The following is a 17,422-nucleotide window of genomic DNA, read 5'->3' as shown; positions in this document are numbered from 1 at the left end:
AAGTACTGGCAGGGCCTCAGCTGTGAGCCATCACTGTCCAGCATGGTAGCAACAAGAGAAGAAGTGCTTGGGTCCAGAGAGGGCATCTGGTGGTGCACTGCGACACCCAACATACTTATCTATACAGAAGGAGAACTGTTAGGAAAATATAGGGGGAGTTCACAGAATGGAGGGACAGCCTGAAGGATCAACCCTCAGAAAGGACATGGCTGAGTGGCCATGAGGATTTGCAGTGCAGAAAAAAAATGGGACAGTCTCTAGGCAACAACCATGGGGATGAATCAGCTCAATCATCCTTATTCCATTCCCTCCAGGATTCAGATTCATAGGAGAGAAATCTCCTTAACCTGACTTTGACCACCTGCTTGTCCTTTGAGCAAAGGAGAGCATGGCCTTTTGAATTTATTAGAAGATGGTACAACCTGGGAGAAGGCTGGTTCTCCCCCAAAAGACCAACTGTGGTGTCATCAGAAGAAGGGGGACAGATATTGGGCAGATGAAAAACCATATATCTATTGGGCCTGCACCATTTGAGTTGGAATCTCAGTTAGGGATATTTTGGGGCAAATACTTTGAACTCATAAAATGTTTAAGTGCTTCATCTGTAAAATAGAAATATTACTACCTCATAAGATTTTTCAGACCTAAATTATATCTATACCTATACCTATATCTCTCTACCAGTTTGTATGTATATCTATGTGTCTAAATAAAAGAATTATGTACACACATGTACATGCATATTTACATTTAATATAAATATAATGCCCATATATATACATATAATGCCCAAATATATACATATAATGCCCATACAATAACAACCACCATTTACTTGCATGTCTATAGTTCCTAGGACCTCATCAACTATTTCCTATCATTGTATCTGTGCATATTTTCTTCCTCACCTCTTCTTTGAGAGCAAGAGAAGCATTGAATGTCCTAATCCCCAAACTCCAGGTCTGGAAACTCTCTTAGAAATGCTGCCTCCTTTTACAGAAAGAACTGTGGCATTGCAAAGTTTTACAGTTTTATATTCTTCATGTTAGGTGTGAGGGTATGCATGATTTTGCACTTAGGAAATAAATTAAAGGGTCAGGAGTGGAGGGGTGGCTGGCTCAGGGGTGGCTGGCTCAGTAGACAAAGCATGCGATGCTTGTTCCTGGGGTTTGAGCCCCACATTGGGTGTAGAGATTATTTAAAATTTAAATAAATTTTTTAAAGATTTATAAAAAAGTTTTAAAAATTAAAAAGTCAACAATGGAATGAGAAAAGCAAAAGGAGATTTTGTCTGATATATTATCTGCTCCCAGGGGCACACACAATGCCTTCTCAGGGGTTGTCAACACCAGGTGGTGTAAGGCAGTGGCAGGGTGAAAGGAGAATAATCAGGTATCAGGACACTGAAAGCTACCTAACAAAGGTCAGGCACTAGTGAAGTTCCAGAGTGGAGCACACAGTCCCATTTCCTTCTTGCTGATTATGGAGAACAGCATTTATCATGGGACCAGAACGACCTGAATGGAGAAGAGAGCAGTGAAGAGGGGAGGAGGGAGGGGACGGGTTGACATTTTCTCCCATACAGCTATTTTCAAGAGGAGATCTAATTCCAGCAACAACATTTCAACTTCACTCCCACCAAGAGAGATGGCTTCTATGGATGCCTCTCAGTTTGCAAATGTTGCCTCTCCGAGGTCACACAAATAGCTAATACATCCATTTCCCTGAAATAAATGCCATCATGGAGGTCTTCTTGTCACTGTCCGGGGTTATGAGCAGTGTTGATAGAGTAGGGTAATGACATCGCCGGGTGATTGAGTGGGTTTGGGATGTGATTTCCTATTTGGTTCAGATAAAATAAAACCATTATCTGTGCTTCATCTTTTTTAAAGACATTGTTTCCCAGGCTCTTCAGCACTTGAAGTCTGTTGCAGCACAGAGGAACAATATTAGCCTGTCACAATTATAGATCAGTTCATCACTACGGTAAGCCTCCAATCTCCTTGAACTCTTTCCAAGGGAAATGACTTTCTGGGGTCTACCTTATTCCTGGGTATTTTGCCTTTTGAAAAAGATGATGCAGTGGTCATCCATTAGCTGCAGAGGGCTCTGGAGCAGCACCTGGCCAGGCACACTGAGAAATCTGCAGGTAGCCAGCTAGGAGAGACGGAGACCCCCACTAACTCAGGAGTGAGACACTCAGACACGTGGATGTGGTGGGGACAAGTGGTTGCTTAAAAGGGTTAAGGATTCACTTGATGTTGAAAGACATAGGATTCCCTAGTGCATTTCTTCTCTGTCACTAAGGCATGCCTAGCTCAGTGGGCTCATGTGGCCACAGTGAGCCTGGCGAGAGGGCTCTCAGTATTCTCTCCCTCACACTTCTATCTCCAACCAACCTAGGAAGGCACACCATTACTGTCCTGGCCTCCAACCCTGCTTTACTCAATGACAGCCTGTCACCAGACCTCCTGTCTAAGTCCCAATTATCAGATTGCTAGCTTTACACTGCAAAGAGTTTTTCCATCACAGGGGCCTTCCAAGCAGCAGGTTTCAACACAGCCCTGCACAGGTTCATACAAGGAGTAGAGGGTCCCATGGCCTGCTACTTCTTCCAGAATCAAAATATCTTTAATTCACTTCCAGGTGGATGCGGCACATATATCCAGCCATCAGCTAGTCTGTTGATGATTTTTAAAAAGATTTTATTTATTTATTCATGATAGACAGAGAAAGAGAGGGAGAGAGAGAGGCAGAGACACAGGCAGAGGGAGAAGCAGGCTCCACACAGGGAGCCCAACATGGGACCCGATCCTGGGACTCCGGGATCACACCCTGGGCCAAAGGCAGGTGCTGAACGGCTGAGCCACCCAGGGATCCTCTATTGACGGTTTTTTAAAAACTGTGGTAAGATATATATAAACCAAAATTTATCATTTTAAAACATACAATTCTGTGGTATTAAGTACATTCACATTATTGTACAACCATCACCACCATCCATCTCCAGAACTTTTCCATCTTCCAAAACTGAAACTCTGTATCCATTAACTAACTATAACTCCCTATTCCTCCTTCCTCCCAGTCCCTGACAACCACCATTCTAGTTTCTGTGTCTATGAATTTGACGACTCTGGGTAGCTCATAGAAGTGGAATCAGACAGTATTCGTCTTTTTGTGACTAGATTATTTCACTTAGCATAATGTCTTCAAAGTTCATCCAGGTTGTAGTGTGTGTCAGAACTTCCTTTTTGGGGCTGAATAATATTCTATCGTATGAACATAACACATTTTGTTTATCCATTCATTTTTGGTTGGCTCCCTTTAGGTTATTCTGGATAACATTGTTGTAAATGTGGGTATATGAATATCTACTCAACTTCCAGGTTTCAATTCTTTTTTTTTTTTTTTTCCAGGTTTCAATTCTTTTAGCATTTTGGTATATACTCCAAAGTGAGACTGTAGGATCATATATTACTCTATGTTTAATTTTTTGAAGAACTTCAATACTGTTTTACACACACACACACAAAAAATACTGTTTTCCACAAAGGTTATACCACTTACATTGCACAATTTTTGATGCACAAGGGCTCCAATCTCTCTATATCTTTGCCAATATTTGTTTCTTTCTTTTTTTTATTGATAAGGATCACTCTACTGGGTGTCCTATTGATGTTTTTAAATGTAGTGACCACTGTTCAATTAGAAATTTGCTTCAAAATAAAGGGAAAAGAAGAAATATGGAAATACTAGTGAGAAGAGGTCATTGAGTACTGAAGCAAGAAATTAGTGAGTTAAAGAGAAGAGGTGTGTGTGTGTGTGTGTGTGTGTGTGTGTGTGTGTGTGTGTGTGTTGGGTGCTGTGTATATATGTTTTACAAGATAACAGCCACTGTCAGGGATCTTATTGCTGGTGACTGGACCTTTCTTGGATCTAAGAAGATGGACACTCCAATCATTCATACGTCTAAATTTTTTCATATATGTTCTCAAGTTATAACAAGCTTAGACCATTGCCATCCTTTTAATCTATTAGCTCCACAAAACTAAAATATATTTATTAATAATAATATCGGTGAAAAATAGATGACCACCTGGGAGGAAATATTTGAAATATCCACAACTGATAAGGGATTAGTATTTAAAACACACAAATAACTCCCGTAAAAATTAAGGAGAAAATTAAGAAGTCAAATGGAAACGTGGGTAAAGAATATAGATAAGCAGTTTGCAGAGAGAAAATTAAAGGATGAAATAAAATACATGAAACAATCCTCAGCTTCACTAGAAATCAGACAAATAACAATTAAGACAAGGAATCCATCTTGCACTCTTTAGAATGGCAAAACATAAAAAGGTAAAAAAAATATTTTATTTATTTTTTAGTTTTTTTAGATTTTATTTATTTATTCATAAGAGACAGAGAGAGAGAGGCGGAGAAGCAGGCTCCATGCAGGGAGCCCGATGTGGGACTCGATCCCAGGACTCCAGGATCATGCCCCAAGCCGAAGGCAGACACTCAACCGATGAGCCACTCAGGTTTCCCCCCCAAATTTTTTTAATTAAAAAAATTTTATGAGTAGACCAAGAACTTCCACACACACTGCTGTTGGAAATGTCAACTTGGACAGCCATTCTGGAAAATAAGTTGGTGTTGTTTCACTACATTAAACATGTTGAAGCCAAAAGAGGCAGAAATCCCTTTATTGAATATCTCAGAGAAATTCTTGGACATGTGTATATGAAAATGTGAATGAAGATCTTCATCACAGCATGGTTTGTGGTACTAGGGGGCTGGGGAGAGGCAATTTGGTGTTTACCACAACAGGGCAAGATCAACAAAATAGTGGAAGTGCCATGGAATAGAATGAAGCAGTTAGAAGCAGCAGGTTGATGGTACATTCAGCAGCATGGAGCTATGGTAAAACAAAATGTCAAGGGAAAAAATCAGGAAATAGACTGAGATAGACAACATGTGACATTTAATACCGTTTATGTGCACTAAAAGCTCACACAGATACAAAACAACACTAAGAGTTTTTAAAGAATGCAGGCTTATTAGCACATGAGAAGGAGTGCCTAGGAGAGAGAAGGAAAATGGATATGAGAATTAGGAATAAAAAGGGAAAAAACAAAAATAGAACAAAAGAGGAGACTTGCAGCAGACTTCTGATGTTGGCATGCTAAAGATGATCAGGAAAAATGAAGATGGTTAGTTCAGAATTCCTTAGCTGGGGCCAAACATAAAATAAAACAAAGGGGAAAAAAGCGAAAGAGGACCCAGTGATCAACATCTGAGCTGATCATTTGCCTCACATCATGAAATCTGTATATACCTATTTCCCACTGCTCAGAACATTCCAGCATAGAGACTAAGCAGTTCTACATAATAAACACAAGAGCTTTCCTCATACTTAATAGTGAAGGATTGAATGCTGTTCCCCGAAGATCAGGAACAAGACCAGTCTGCTGTCACTACTTTTATTCAATGTTGTACTGGATGTTCTAGTCAGGGCAATTAGGGGGAAAAAGAGGGGATGGGAAGAAAGACAGAAGAAAAAAAGAAACACAAGGCGGTCAGACTGGAAAAGAATTACTAAACCATATTTATTTGCAGAGGATATGATCTTATATACAGAAAATCTTAATACAAGTTTAGCAAGATTGCAGGATACAAGATTAATGGCAAAAATCAATAGTCTTTCCTTACACTTGTAGGGAAGAATCCAGAAATTAATTTAAGAAATTTCAACAATGTCAAAAAGAAGAAAATATTTAGGAATAAATGTATAGGAAGACATATTATTGTTAAGATGGCAACAGTCTCCAAATTAACTTGTAGATTCAACACAGTCCCTATCGAAATCCTAGCTGGCCTTCTTACAGATGTGGCCAAAGTGCTACTAGACCTCATATGAAAATTCAAAGGACCCAACACAGTCTTGAAAAAGAAATATTAAAAAGAAGACTCATCTTTCCAATTTAAAAACTTACTACAAAGCTACAATAATTAAGTCAAGGAGGTACCAGATAAAGATGGACATTTGATCAACAGAATGTAAGAATCCAGAAATAAGGGGGATCCCTGGGTGGCTCAGCGGTTTAGCGCCTGCCTTCAGCCCAGGGCATGATCCTAGAGACCCGGGATCGAGTCCCACGTTGGGTTCCCTGCATGGAGCCTGCTTCTCCCTCTGCGTGTCTCTCTCTCTCTCTCTCTCTCTCTGTATATCTTATGAGTAAATAAATAAAATATTAAAAAAATTAAGAATCCAGAAATAAGCCTTTATATTTATAGTCAATTGATTTTTGACAAAGATGCCAAGACAATTAAGTTGAAGAGAAAACAGCCTTTTCAACAAATGGTGCTGGGACAGCTGGATATCCACATTTGGAAGAATAAAGTTGGACTCCTCCCTTATAGCACATGCAAAAAATAACTCAAAATGAATCTGAGACCTAAATGTTTGAGCTAAAAATTTTAAGATCCTTAGAAGAAAACATAGGAAGAAATCTTATGACCTCAGGTTAAGCAGTAGTTTTCTAGATATGATACCAAAAATACAAGTGCCAAAATATAAAATAATAAATCGGGTTTTATCGAAATAAAAAATGTTTGCACTTCAAAGGAGATGAACAAGAAAATGGAAAGACAACCCACACAAAGGGAGAAAATATTTTCAAATATTTGTGAATCATAAGTCTGTTAAAGGAATCAGACAAAAAAATCAGCAATAAGACAGTCTAATTTAAAAATGGGCAAAGGTCTGAATAGTCATTTCCTTAACAAAGAGATACAAACGTCCAATAAGCACACGAGAAGATATTCAGCATTATTAATCATTAGAGAAACACAAATCAAAACCATAATGAGATACTACTTCACACCCATTGGGATAAGTTATAATCAAAAAGACTCACAAAAACAAATGTTGGCAAAGATGTGGAAAAAAATTGAAACCCTTTGGTGGTGAGAATGTTAGATTGTCTAGCCACTCTGGAAAACTGTTTGGCAGTTTTCTATGTGACACGTAGCATTACCCTGTGACCCAGCAATTCCACTCCCAGTTATAAATACAAGAGATCTAAAAATATACGTCCATTTAAACATGTTTACATAAACATCCATGCCAGCATTATTTATAATAGCCCCAAAATGGAAACAATCCAAATGTCTGTAAGTGATGAAAGCATAAATAAAATGTGATATATCCATACAATGGAATACTACTCAGCAATAAGAAAATAAGGTATTAATATATCTACAACCTGGTTGAATCTTGAATATATTACACTAGGGAAAAGAAGCTGGTCACAAAAGATCATATATGAGTCCATTTATAAGAAATATGCTGAAGAGCCAAATCTATAGATACAGAAATATTTGTGGTTTACAGGGACTTGGGGAAGGGGACAATGGGACATGACTTCTTCTAATGGGTACAAATTTTTTTTGGGGGGTAATGATGAAAACATTTTAAAATCAGGTGGTGATGAAGGTTGCACAGCTCTGTGAGTATAGTAAAAACCATCAGGGGTGCCTGAGTGGTGCAGTCGTTTAAGCATCGGACTCTTGCTTTTGGCTCAGGTTGTAATCTCATGGTTGTGAGATCGAGCCCTAGTTGGACCCGTCTCAGCATATAGTCTGCTTGAGATTCCCTCTCTCCCTCTCCCTCTGCCTCTTCTGCTCATGCTCTTTCTTTCTCTCTCTCTAAAACAAATAAACACATCTTTCTCTCTTTTTTTTTGTATTTGTTTATTGGAGTTCGATTTGCCAACATATAGCATAACATCCAGTGCTCATCCCATCAAGTGCTCCCTTCAGTACCTGTCACCCAGTCACCATCCCCCCACACACCTCCCATCTTTTTTTTTTTTACCTCCCATCTTTCTAAAAAAAATTTTTTTTAAAAGCCATCAAATTGTACCTGTGAAATAGCTAAGCAGTATTGGTATGGTATATGAATGTCTCAATAAAGCTGCTTCAAAAAACAAAAGATTTATTTGTTTGACTTTGTTTTTAACATCTTTATGCTGAAAGTCAGCATTCGAGAGGGAAAGAACTAATTCAGTGCTTTTCAAGAAGAATGCCAAATACCTTGCTTTAAATGATCAGTCACTTGGGGGTGAACTAGCATTCAAAGTAAATATGGAAATAAGTATTTGTCTTCTTCTGTTGCACAGCATGAACACATTGACTGCTATGGAAAAGAATAAGAAAGTTCCAATAATGTTTGGCCAAAATACATAGTTCTATTCACCAGCACCAGCACCAGAAAAAAATTTCAGAGCCCTGGAACTGGACACTGTGAAAGGCTCTTCAAACCATCTTTCTAGATTTGCTACTGGTATTATTCATCTTGGATAGAGTAAGGGCATAGTATTCCAGAAGAAAAATTAGAAAGGGGGCTGTTTTATATGTGACTTGAGAAGGAGTTGTCCCCTGGTTGGGAATGAAGAGGCACAGGAACTCAGCATCAGACTACACAGTGTCAAATTAGCTGCAATACACCTAGAAAGATCAGATCCATTATCCTTGGGAGACCTTGGTCATCTCCACCAAGATAGAAGTCTTACTGCCATTTCTTTGTTGTGCCTCACATAACATAGGCAATGGCTCAAATCTAAATCTTCCTCAGTGTCATTCATTGACATGGGCTGTTTTCACCAGTTGACAAATACCTATCCAAATCGCCATATTCATCAGGCTAATGTTCAAAGTAACTATATGCAACATTCCATAATCAACATACTGTCCTTTATGGATGATTTCCCTCTCTAGTGATGATATGTTTGTTCAACTCGTCTAAATTAAATAAATAGGCACTTCAGGTGACAGAACAGTATATTTTGTTTTTTTATGTTCTCCTAACCTCATGGAACCTACAGTGAGGTCCATCAATCTCTATGTACTAATTAAATTAGAAAGAAATGGTACAGAATAGATTGAAACAATAGATTACCAAAACCATAGAAATGAATGATAGAAGACTCATCTAAGAGACACACCAACCATGCTTGTTGGGATGCTGCAGCTCCAAGAGTCTTTGCTTACAAGACAAGTATTTGTTTATAGAAGTTCAGCATGATAGGTAGGCAACATTGTTTGTGGAATAAAAAAATCCCAAATGATGCAACTCAGTATTGTTTATAAAATAAATTGTTAGGTTTATTTTCCTGTTTGAGGAATTTCTTAGTTTAATGTTTAGCAGCTTGTTATCTGCCTGAGAAGTCTCTGGGCTAATCACAAATTTGGACAAAACTGAATTTTATTCAGCTTATCTACCTTTGTGCTTTTGTGACCCTAGCAGGCTGCCTGGGTTGAAGATTCAGAAGTATTCTAGAATATCCTAGTAGGCACAAGTAAAATAAACCAAATGAAAAATGTCCACATTTCTACAATGGTTTTAAAACTGTCGGATAACCAGGAAAAAAATCCCAGTTTCATTTCATAATCTGAGGTCGGCATACTGTGCATATAAGCAATGCTGAAATATGTGAATAATTTTCTGATTAGTATGATAATTGTATGGACAGTCAAATAAGATAAAATAAGGAAAAGCAAAACAGAAAAATTTTTAAATACCTTTTCTGGGAAGCAACTGAGCTTGAAGCAACTGACCCTGGATGTATGGCATAGTCAATTCTCTATATGTATAACATTCTAGAGATTCTGGTTCCCAGAGAGGGTCATGTGCAGTCTTCTCCTTTCCTTGCCACCCTGACCCATGAGCAGATGTGGGGAGATGAAGACGGAGACAACCCATCAGAAACCAAATAATGTCTGTCTTGTACCCAAAGCAATGCCAAGATGACACTAAGAGACCATGAAACACGGGGGCAGGTTGGGAGTAAGGTTTAGTTGGGCCAGGTAAGCTGGCTGGTGAAGATGGGTGGTTCATCATTTCCAATTTTATTCAAAACAAATCAAGAATTGCCACTCAGTATTGATTTAATTAATTCATCACTGAATCCATAAACACTGAGAATTACTGGAGTCATAATCCTAGCTTTCATATTCTCACTGGTCTACCAAAGGGAGACAAGTAAAGAATTTCCATACCTTGGGATAGCTGCTATGGCAGCAAGATGTTACAGAAATCAGATGCTTCTAGCCAATCCATGAGCTTTATGCCCATCTACCACAGAGGAGCTCGATTTGGCTGGAAGAACGAGAAGCATTTAATTCCTACCACATTAAGCAGTAGCAGATGGGATGGATGGTTGGCCAACCTTTTTCTCAGTGTCTTAGGTGCACTGCAAAAGAAAAACACATGCTAGGCTTCTGATTTGTTAAATGTTTTCTAGGGTTTGTTTGGTGACAAGAATACACATTGTAAGGGGAGACTGATCCAATGCATCTCACACCAGCCTGCAAAAATTCAACTTTCCATTCCAGTAAATACTATTCACAGAGGTAAAGCAAGTTCAGGTTTATTCCCTAAGTCCTACTGCTAATGAATGCTGAGATGAATATCTCAGACTCAGTCATTATAGGAAAGTGGTAAAACCTACTCAGATGTGTGGTTCTCAGGTCGTGGGGGAGGCCCTCAGAGGATCCAAGGAAAACAGAGGTGAAGCTAAGTGTGCTTCTGGGGGTCCAGATCCATGTGCACCTGTAAATCTCCTTCTATATCCACTTGAGTTAAGTGCATAGGAGAACATCCATACCGTGGAAGGGGCTTTTACAGGATGAGCCCACAATGAGCAGAGATGATCTGCTTTATCATGTATGACTCATTCTATCCCTCAGGTTCTTTTTCTTTTGATTGATATAACTAACATATAACATTGTATTAGTTTTAGCTGTTCAATATAATTATTTGAATATATGTATACATACATATGCATATATCAAAATGATTAACACAATGAGTTTAGTATCCATCACCACAAAGAGCTATAGAGCTATAAAATTTTTTTCTTGTGATGAGAACTTTCAAGATTTACTCTCTCAGTGGCTTTCAATTATACGATACAGGAAACCATGTTGTTAATGATAGTCACCGTGCTGTACATCACATCCACAGGACTTATTTCTCTTAGAGCTGGTGACTTATACCTCTATGACCGAGTTTACCCATTTTGCCTCAGCCCCTGCCTCTGGCAACCACCAGTCTATTCACTATCATCTGTTAAGTTTGGTTTTGTTTTGTTTTTCTTTTAGATTCCACATACAAGTGAGATCATATGGTATTTGACTTTCTGTGTCTGACTGCACTTAGCATAATGGCCTCAAGGTCCATTCAACATTGTTACAAATAGCAGGATTTCCCTCTTTTTTATGGCTGAATAATGTTCCATTGTGTGTGTATGTGTGTGTATTGTGTATATATATATATATATATATATTATGTGTATAATGTATGTATCAGATATAGCCATAATGTGTGTGTATGTATATATGTGTGTGTATATATATATATATATCTCACATCTTTTTCATCCATTAATCTGTCAGTGGACGCTTAGGTTTTTCCGTGTCTTGACTAGTGCAAATACTGCTGCAGTGAGCATGGGGATACAAATATTTTTTTCAAAATAGTGATTTTGTTTCCTTCAAGTTCTTTCTTAAAACACAGTTTAAAAAATTGCTTCAAATTGTACTATAGTTATGTAAGATTTCAAAACTGGGAGAAGAGAAATGAATTGTGCATGAACTTCCTTGTGCTTTCTGTGCAACTTCTCTGATTCTCAGATTATTTCAAAATAAAAAGTTCTTATAAAATCTGTTGGTGCATTAGCCATGAAGTAAAATAAGAACAAGAATAAAATAATGATAAGACTAGAATCTCTCTTCACTGAAAAATGTAAGTCTTGGGTGCATATCTGTCAGAGACATGTTTTGCTTTAGGTAATATTTGTTATACAACTATTGTACAGTCATTCATTTACTTACTGAATTCATTCATTCACTGAATATTAATTGAGCATCTATTATACCCTAGGGCATTGCTGTAGAGGCTAGGCATAGAAGGCATAGAAAGGTGAGTGAAAACAAGATTTGTCCTCATGATTCTGACAGTTTAATAAGAAAGACAACCATTTAAAAGAAATCTCAAAAGAAATACATAGTTGTCCTTGTGATAAACACTTTGAAAGAAAAGTACATGGTGAGATCAAGAAAGGTTCATCTGGGATTCTTATAAGGACTAAACGAGATACCATATGTGAAGTACTTTTAAAACCATTAAGCTCTTTGTAAATATTAATGATCATTAATATTTGGTGCAGACATAGAAGTCAGGTTTTTTCCGTTGTTTTTGTTTGTTTGTTTAATTCAGTCCTTTCCAAAGTGTCCCAACCACTAACAGTTTTAGTCATTTCACCTCTTTCTTTGGCTGGACATGCTTCCCTTACCAGACTGCCCTGGGAATTTTAGATGCCACCTGCCACCCACCCAGGCACGTCCAAGCAGCCCCCACCCACAGAGCCTGAAACATAACCTGGCACAGGCCCCTGAAAAACTGGCCCTAGATTCTCTGAGCAGCTGGCTTTCTTCACAGATTACTTCAGGGCAGATTACTCTTTGGAGGGCCTGCTAGCATGGCATTGGGGAGGATCCAAGTGCTTTTGTGGAATTGCCAAGTTCAATTTTCAAAGAGTGGTGTATCTGCTGACACCAGTATCTATTCCCAAAGAAGAAATGGGACCTACTTTCCTGTTACAGAAATCCCTTAGGACCTTTAGAGTGGCCAGAGCAATTCACATTTCAAGCATGGAAATGATTCTCAACACCCAAGCTAAGGGGCATGGGGCTAATGGGTGGGTTGTCCTGTAGGGATTCAGATTCTGAGGAATGAGCGGACAAGGAATGTCCACAGAGAACGACATATCTCGAAGGTGACTAAGGGAGCCACAGCATCATTAGACAAGAGCCATATGATTGAAGTATCTTGGCGTTAAACAAGATGACTCTGAGATGCAATCAACTTACCTTGTGAGCCACTTCATGTTGTGGGTGAGGGAAGCTGAAGAGGAATCTGAAATGCATGTCATCCATAATAATGAGAGAACAAGAGAGGATGATGAGCTTGGAGGGCCAGACACCAGTAGGTAGCAATGTCCTGAAGACAGCTGGTCATTCATGTTTTCCACCTTGACAAGGGACTGAGATGAGAGGCTGTCCAAATAGAAGAGGCCACTGAAGGGGTAGAATAGTCCAGCTCACTCAGGGAGAACCAGGGGCACCAGTTGGTGCAAGAGGATTCCAACCCTGTGGCACTCCCAAGCTCACCTCTTGTGGTACATTGGATTGTTACCACAATTCTGCTCCCTACAGATGCTGCACATCTTTGCCTTCCACAGAATCCATTTCTCTACTGTGTTTGGTGAGGGCAGACAAAAGCAGAAAGCCAGAGACTCAAGCTGTGTGGCTGACTTAGGACAAGGTACTAAACTCACCTTGCCTCAGTCCCTTATTGGAAATGGGGATCATGGTAGTACCTGCCTCATAGTGTTGTTGGGAATATTCAAGCTTTTAACATGGTATCTGTTAGTGCTCAACAAGTAGCTATTATTGGGGTGCCTGGCTGGCTCAGTCGGTAGAGCATGTGACTCTTGATCTCAAGGTTGTGAGTTTCAGCTCCACCTTAGATGTAGAGATTACTCAAAAATAAAATCTCAAAAAAAAAAAAAAACCAAGTAGCTGTTATTAATAGCTGGAGAGATACAAGAGACAGAATATACACAAAGAAAATGTGGTTCTCTATTTTCATACCAGTATTACATGAGTACCAGTTCGGTTTAGATTTTAACCAATCTAAACTGGTAGACAAGAAAAATTCATGACACTTAAAAGTTGAAAATGTATGTTGAACATTTGTGCATATCCATATATGTGTGTAAGCATACAAGTGCATGAACGTACACACACATGCACATACATATGTACATATACATATGTGCGCCAGGACAAATTACCATACCCATGTTTTTTCAGAGCACTTGCAACAATTACAATTTTGCATTTCTCAGTGTGGCTCTTTGAAGTCTGTCTTCCCATTGGTTGGAAGTATCATGAGGGCACAGATTTCTGCAGCACCCACCGTGTAACACTGTTGATGGCAGATAATATCCATGACGACTTAGTGGATGAATTAATTGATGGATGGAAAAGACGTTGGGAATGAGTGGAAAATGGTATCCAAATATTTGCTACAATAAAAGACTTCCTTAAACAAATACTATCCCAGCATCAAATAGCTTGAGAAAAAATGGATTTGTTGACTTATCTAATTCCCTAATGGACTCTTAAATTGAATTTTTGTTTTTAAAAACTTGAAGAATAAAAATAAGCCATGAACAAATCAAAGTGGATTTCTGGATCATGAATATGTGCTATAAAATCTAAAACTACAACAAATTTCTTCCCAGCCCTCCCACCTCTCCAATTTATGTGTAAGCCAACTCCTTTTTTCTTTTTAAGCAAACTCCTTTTAAGTGTAAGACAACCAGCAAGCATTTACTGAGCACTGATTCTATGTATGACATTAGACCAGCGCTGCGTGAAAATGGCAATGCATTCCCCGAAAGGAGCTATGATAGTCTAAGAGACATATTTGAAAATTAACATTTGCAATAACTGACATTCATTGAGTTCTTCCTCCATTTCAAACACTGTTCCAAGTGCTTTGCAAGGCTGACCTCTTTTAAACTTCACAATGAATCTCTGAAGTAGGCATAAATTATCACCATTTTATATTGAGGAAGTTGAGGCACAGAGAGAGACTAAGTTATTAGCCCAAGATCACACAGCTATTTAGGGAGCTGGCCCTTGAGAGCTGATGTGTTTACCATTACACTTTATTTTCTCCCAACAAAGAAGCCAAAGGTGGATGTCAGATGCTTGTTTAGAAATTAAATCTATACAGCGTTTGGCTTATCTTCTTTAGCTGTCCTTTGAACAATGTACCCAAGAAATTCAGATAATCTCCTGTTTGCTTTTACAAATCATGCAGCCTTCTTAGAGCCTCTGAAAATAAGGCATTTCAGAAAACTTGAACATAGAATGCAACATTGGTCCAAGAACACTATCTTTTCACTGTTTTTAATTACACTGAGTTGATCCCTTGCAATGTATGTGGATTTTATTTCCTGGCACTTGGAGCGACCGCATCCCATTGTGTCATTCTAAAACAAAAGTCAAGAATAACGTCACCAACATGGTCATAACATTGCAATGCCTTGTCATTAACTGAGGTATAATCATTTCCAAAATCACCTGGAAAGTCTCCAAGTAGCTACTGACCATTTAAATAATGACTTGGAGTTTTCTGTGTCTCTTTAATAAGTGAAATACAAAATGAGAAGATATTTTATTACAACTTGTGAAATATCCATGTGCCATCCTACCTTTTTCAACTTTCTCAAAGCTTCACCATTTCTGTCTCTGGAATCATCAAATATAATTTGTGACTAGGCACTACCAAGCAAGCCTAATACACCTTCTTTCTCAAGAAAAAGTAATGAAGGGTTGTCACCATAAACTTCTCAGCTTCCTTGACATTTTGACTATACTGTTCCCTCTGCACACTGTTCACCTGGCCTCCTCACTTTAGCAAATGTTTATAGTCCTCCTCACTTTAGCAAATGCTTATAAAATTGTGGCTTGTAGAGAAGTAAACGACATTTCCTCCTTTCTGTAAGGCTGATCCTCGTGTCTATTACAGATTGATTTTGATGACAGAGATTACTAAATAAGATAGAGGTTGGTTTTTCTCTCTTATAACCTGAAATTCATAAGTAAGAAGTCAAGGCTAAAAACAAAACAAAACAAAACGAAAAAAAGAAGTCAAGGCTAACATTTGGCTTCACGATGTATCCCAGGACTCAGTCTTCTTTAATGTTTCTACTCGGTTATTCTTACTGTGTAGCTTCCAGCCTGAAGGTTGTTTCATGGTCTCAAGATGGTGGCTAGAGTTCCCACTCCAGACAGGAGGAATCAAGAAGTGGAGAAGGGAACATGGATAATTCCCTTTTAAAGAGTAGACTCTTTAAAAAACTTACCAGAAAGGTGGCACCTGGGTGGCTCAGTGATTGAGCGTCTGCCTTCAGCTCAGGTTGTGATCCCGGGGTCCCGGGATCGAGTCCCATACCAGGCTCCCCATGGGGAGCCTGCTTCTCCCTCTGCCTATGTCTCTGCCTCTGTGTGTGTGTGTCTCTGTGAATAAATAAATAAAATCCTAAAAAAAAAAAAACTTACAAGAAGGCCTCTTCCCATGACTTCTACTTACCTCTCAGTGAATACCCCCAGCTCCAAGGAAGGCTGGGGAATGTAGGGTTAAAAAATATAAGTTGACTAACAACACGGGTGTTCTGTTACTAAGAAGGTAAATACGGAACTTAATTAGACAGCTAGTAAGCTCCATACCCTTACTGTGATGATTTTAAAACATGTCTACAAATTCTTAGACACTCTTCTCATTAAGACACGGCATCTGTGTCCCACCTCTTGAATCTGGGCTGGCCTTAGTGACTCACTTATAGCCAATAGAATGCAGAGGAAGTGACATTACAGAATTTGTGAGTCACGGTCATAAAAGTCTTTGCCAGCTGCACCTGCTTCTCTTGGAACACTCACTTTCTTGACTCTCTTTTTGGGATGCTCCCTCTTGGGACCCAGATTCCATACCATGAGAAGGTCAAATTATATTGAAAGGCCACATATAGGATGTCAGTCCTAGCTGAACACAGTCTTTAAGTCATCCCAGCTCAGGCATCAGACATGTGAGTGAAGGAGTGTCCAATGACTCCAGTACCAGGCCATGAGGTCACCTACAGCTTAAGTATCTTTCAAAACATACAGAAGAAGAGATAAGGCATTACTGCTCTGCCCTGCCTATATTCCCAACTCACAGAATCTGTGAATTCAACACAATGGCTTGGAAGTGGTTTGTTACAAAGCAATAATATCTAGAACGCCTCTCTTGCTCTAGAATGAGACATTTGCTCCTAAATGTTTCTATCACTAAATATTTGTATCATACATCTATAGTTTCTGTAATTTCTATTACCTAGGATATAGTAGTCTTCACTGCATGTTTATGGACTAAATGGGCTATATAGAGTACTTTACTTTGTTTTAGTTTATTTTAAGGTGATTATCTTCTCTGCTAGACTGTGAATGTTAGGGCAGGAACCATCCCTAAAGTCTATGAAATCAAATTTACAGTGGATGACTTTGGGGCTCTAACTGAGAATATGCAGGGATAGATTTGGCTGCCCTCTGTAAATCACAAAAACTTCTGTTTTATTTTTATGGGAAGGCAATATAGATTATTCAAGCAATATAAGTTGTTCACAGGGAAAAATTAAATCAGGGCAAAGAAATGTCAATTACAATCCAATAATGTACACAGCCTGGGATTATGGCCCAGATGACATCACCTTCTAGGCTTGACCAACAGTCTCTACCTGGCCAC

The sequence above is a fragment of the Canis lupus genome, chromosome 26, assembly GCF_048164855.1.
Source record: "Canis lupus baileyi chromosome 26, mCanLup2.hap1, whole genome shotgun sequence".
Lineage (NCBI taxonomy): Eukaryota > Metazoa > Chordata > Mammalia > Carnivora > Canidae > Canis > Canis lupus.
This window is presented reverse-complemented; position numbering follows the sequence as displayed.